The 4,703-nt window shown below is 41.3% G+C and overlaps 1 pseudogene; it reads right to left on the bottom strand.

The window, feature by feature from the left end:
* Positions 1-367: 367 nt before the first annotated feature.
* LOC119511078 lies at positions 368-667 on the bottom strand (annotated as a pseudogene).
* Positions 668-4,703: the final 4,036 nt, after the last annotated feature.

The raw sequence follows: 4,703 nt of genomic DNA, 5'->3' as shown, positions 1-4,703 counted from the left end.
ATAAGACTGTGACTCCAAATCATCATTTAGTATGCACTGTATTATAGGGTATAAAAACTGCCACCCCACCCCCACCCTATGGAATGCTAAAGTCGAAAACCAAGACAGTCAAAGCTTCTCATAATTCAATATCCCACTATTTTCTAGCTGTACCAAAAAATAAACAATCAGCAAATGATTTCTCCTCTTAAAAAAAAAGCATTTACACTTAAAAAATGGGATGAGGTGGATTTCAATCTCCTTAAAAATGTTTCTTCTAGACCTACTAAAAAACTTGCATTCACAAAATAGTTGATAAAAATATTCCTCTGCTGGATTGTACAAGAAGGGAAAAACAGGGACCACTGATAAGACATGGTATACGAGCTTAATCAGACTTGGCTTCTTTCTCTCCTGCTTCATGAGAGGCTGGACACTCTTCATTTTTAGTTTCTCCATTTTCTGCAGGTAAATCTTTAGTTTCTTGGTTAACCACTTAAGGTTGTTTTCCCTTTGCTCCTCTGTTCCCTTTTGGTTGCGATTTTTTGTCTGAAGACTTATCCTTTCCCGCTGCCTTTTTTGGCTTTGTTTCCATTTTCTCAGGAACAGGTTTAGCTGACAGCCTCGCGGACCTCTTGGGCTTCTCCTTCCCCGCCCCTTGGGCTGAACTGGCCTTCATCTTGGGCATCTTAGCAACTGAGCATGCACCTGTTGAGTGCTGTGAGCCCCGGCGCAACGAGAACCTTCGCAAAGCTGGGCTGCAGGCCGCTGCCGCTCCTCCCACTACCCGAGCTGCTGGGACCCTCCTTAGATCATTTTGAAACCTATTTCTTCATCTCTTTTTGTCTTGTTGGCCCTTCAGCCCCAATTCTAGCATCGTCACCCTTAGCCTTAACTTTCCTACTTTTTTGACTTGATATGCTTGTGAATTAATGTATTAACCTGACAAGTTTCTGTGGTCTTAAGGTTCTTAGGTTCTCCAGGAGAGATGTACTTTAATTCCCGTGGACCCCACATAACTAAAATAGGACTGGGCCCATTACTCCAAACTGCCATGGCTGCAACTTGTCCACCACTCTAGATATGTTTGTTTATGCTGCGGGGATAAGTGGGGTAAGGGAGTTCACAGCCAGGCCAGCTTGGCGAAATGATCAGCCAGTTTGTCTGGGAATTCGAGACTAAGAAAGCATACAGGGAGGGAGCAGGGCATCTGCTGTGGGCTTGGGTCTAAGCAGCTGTTCAGTTAAGAGAAACAAAAGGTCCTGAAGCAAGTAATAGAGGTCAGTCAAGAGAGCTTGTGGGTCCGGAGTCTTTTCCCAGAGGAACTGGAGAACTAGACAACAACCGAGTCAAAGACTCAGACTCATCTGCTTATAAAGATCCACTCTTATGTTAATATATGTATTGCATAGAAAGATAGAATGGGGTTATGAACATAGAGATTTTAAAAAAAGAGCTTGTACCAGAATAAAATATAAAGCAATAAGATATTTCAATGAGGAAAATAGAAGCAAAGTCTGCTTACAGCCACAAACTCAGTTCATCAGAGTCCCCCCCACCTCTTCAGATTTCCTCCTCCAGGTAGCTCCAGAGCCCCCCATGACCTACAGCCATAGTTGAAGGACACGTGGACAACAGGGCAAAAGATAGCAATTTGCTACCCTTCTCATCTCTGACTTTTGTGTTCTCACTAACGCAATAGTTACCAAGGTCAGCTATGAGCAGAACCTGGCACATAGCTCAAAATGTCCCAGACGAACCACAGAAGAATTTTCTAGAACAAAGCCTATACATGAGACTGAAAGGTGCATTGAGATCTTTGGCTCCAGCACCTTCCTCCCCAACCTACCTTCGAATAATTAAGGCATTACCAGATTAAAGATGACAGTAGCTCAGGCCCAGAGAAATCTGCTTGGTTAGGCCACAGGGCGATGAGGAGATGGAGGACACACTGCAATCAGAATGTGCCATTGCCCACGGGGACCTGGGTCCTTCCACTAGGCTACACTTCTCCCTCTTTAGTGAGTGGCAAGAAAGCCCCACAACATTTACAAAACTTTCAAATCAATTAGTGTGTTGGCTTTGGAGAAGATACTGTAACCTGTCCAAGGTAATAAAATCAGCAATGCACAGCATTACTTTCCTCTATGAGGAGCTTGAATAAATAAGACATTTATAAAAATGAGTGGAAAATCTGAAATGAATATCCCAAGAACCATGAAAAAATAAGCTAAGAGAAATTGAATTTTCTTTTGAGTCTCTCAGAGAGAGGCGGCAGTTGAGGATTTTATACACAATTTATAAGGAAAATTGTCCCGTTCACTCAGGTATACACTGTATCAGTTTGTGGGTAAGATTAAGCAAGCTGTCTTTCTTGTTAATTGAAATCAAATAGAGGTATGGAAGAAAATGAATTCTGACTGAGGGAGAATGCAGTGTGTCACATGACCAAAGGCTTTCCAGAATTTACATGAGAGTTGTTTTTGGTGTTTTTTTAAAACCAAGTTACTCTGACCATATTTATTGACTGATATTTTAAAAAGGGCCAAAAACAAAGTTACTATTCAGTGCTAAGTCTTCCTATTCCTATTTTCCTCTACTCTAAGTAAAGCTGGGCCTTGGTATAAAGAGCACATTATCGCTGGCAGGCTAGGATTTGCATAGCATCACTAAGTACCCAGAGCTGGTCGTCATTGTCTCCTAAAGTGCTATATAAACAATTCAGTTCTTTGAATTTTTATCCAGGGTTCATCCTTCAAATTGCAAGACCTCCCAGAAACACTCAACCAATTCCCTGTAAGGTGTTGGTGACTGCCTCTAATCCCCAAATTAACAGAATTCAGTGAGCCTGGGAAAGAAAAAAAAGAAAGACTTTAAAATGAAAGGAATGAGCACAGTAATGGAAAGTCAGGGAGAGAGAAATCTACACAATAGGGATGCCACGATTTTGCCACTAGGATGGTAGACAATCTACACAGGAAACCAAAGCCATTCACCATGGCTCCTTTTTGTCTTGAGCCCTCCCCTTAATCATCTTTTCCAAGCCAGGAACGTCATTCTGATTAACTCCTTAAGCCACTGTGAATTCTGCAGTTTTTTACAGTTTCCAAAACCCATTCACTTACATAATTGTTTATTTATACAAACCAGAAGGTAAACTAAGCAAGCTGGCATTATCCCAGGTTTACAGAGGAGAAAACAATCACTGCTAGCTAACTTTTGTTGCAAATTACTCTGCCAGGCACTCTTCTGAAATGTTATATGTATTAGATAATTTAATTATTTCAACAGCATGGTGAAGGAGCTACTATTATTATCTCTAGTCTATGGATGAGAAAACTGTGGCTTTAAGAATTTGAGCTACTTTTTCAAGATCTTGCAGGCAGTAAGTGGCAGAAATTATGACTTGAACTTAGTACTATTGAACTGAAACTCAATACACATAAATGCTGCTACTCTAAATGTTTTAAAGTATGGAAGCTTTTTTCCTAAGTTCATACTTGCTAAGTGATAGGGGGTAGACTTCTGGATCCAACTCCTAGTCCTAGTCCCTTTCAACACTACCCCAATATTTAGTGAAATGCAGGCAATTTAGCTAAGGAGACCAAACGAAATGGCACACCTGCTCCTGCGACTGAACTTTAAAGTCGTGTCAACCCAATTATGAAATGTCATTTTATTAATAATGGTGATACTATTCTCTGTTGAGTAGGCTTGATTATTCGGGACATTTACTTGGTTGAAGAAGAGAAAGCTGAATTAGATTTTCATTTCTTCTACAAAAAATCAAATCAGCCTATTTAAGCAAGCTGCCGGGTGAGGAACTGGTCCCAGTCAATGTCCAATATTGAAGAAGTGGTAGAAGGAGAAGGACAGGAAAACCACAAACTATCACAGGCTAGTTTACAGATTGTGTATAAAGTAACCTAAGATTGCTCTAAAATATAAAGTTCATCATTTTAGCCCCAGAGTCAAGACAGGAGACTGGAAATTACTTACTTAATTTCATCAAATTATCTTGACCTCCTAACCTAAATTGATATAAGTCTTACAGTGCTGCATAACTTCACTTACAGTGTTGGGTACTTCTCTTTAAATGAAATAAATTGCTCATATTTTTCTGTAAGTAACATTATTCATTTAAAAAATCCAAAAAATTGGGAGTGCTCTTTATGGTAGTAATGGGTCCCCAGGCCTAACAGTGTTTCTCAAAGTATGACCCTAAAATCATTTGTATAAGAATCACCTGGTGGGGGAAGGGGTCCTTCTTCAAATGCAGATTTAAGATGCAGTTTCCTGGGCTCTCCCTCAGACCTACTGAGTCACTCTCTATGGCAACACCTTAATCTGAGCATGTGTAATAGATTCCACAATTGATTCCTCCATATTATAGTTTGGAAACCACCGGCCTGGCTCCAGAGACACCAGGAAAGCAAAGTGCCCATGGTACACAGAGAGGCAGGGGGATAGAGGAGGTTGCAGCAGCCACAGTGGAATGGGGTATCTTGGCTTAAAAAGGCCTCCTGACAGGAGTTCCCAAATTCTTTTGGCTCTCATTTAACAGAGGAGGCCCAAGAGGGTGGAGATAGAGCCCTCTGAAAGGTGAACCCCATCCAGACAGGAAGCATAAGGGCCCAGGGGACCCTGTATCTTTGTTGACAGGGATTGTGAGGAGAAGGGAGGAAGAAGAGGCAGTTTAAATCTGTGTTCAGCCCCCCCGCCGC

Source organism: Choloepus didactylus, chromosome 16 (assembly GCF_015220235.1).
Source record: "Choloepus didactylus isolate mChoDid1 chromosome 16, mChoDid1.pri, whole genome shotgun sequence".
In the NCBI taxonomy this organism is placed as follows: Eukaryota; Metazoa; Chordata; class Mammalia; order Pilosa; family Megalonychidae; genus Choloepus; species Choloepus didactylus.
This window is presented reverse-complemented; position numbering and strand designations above follow the sequence as displayed.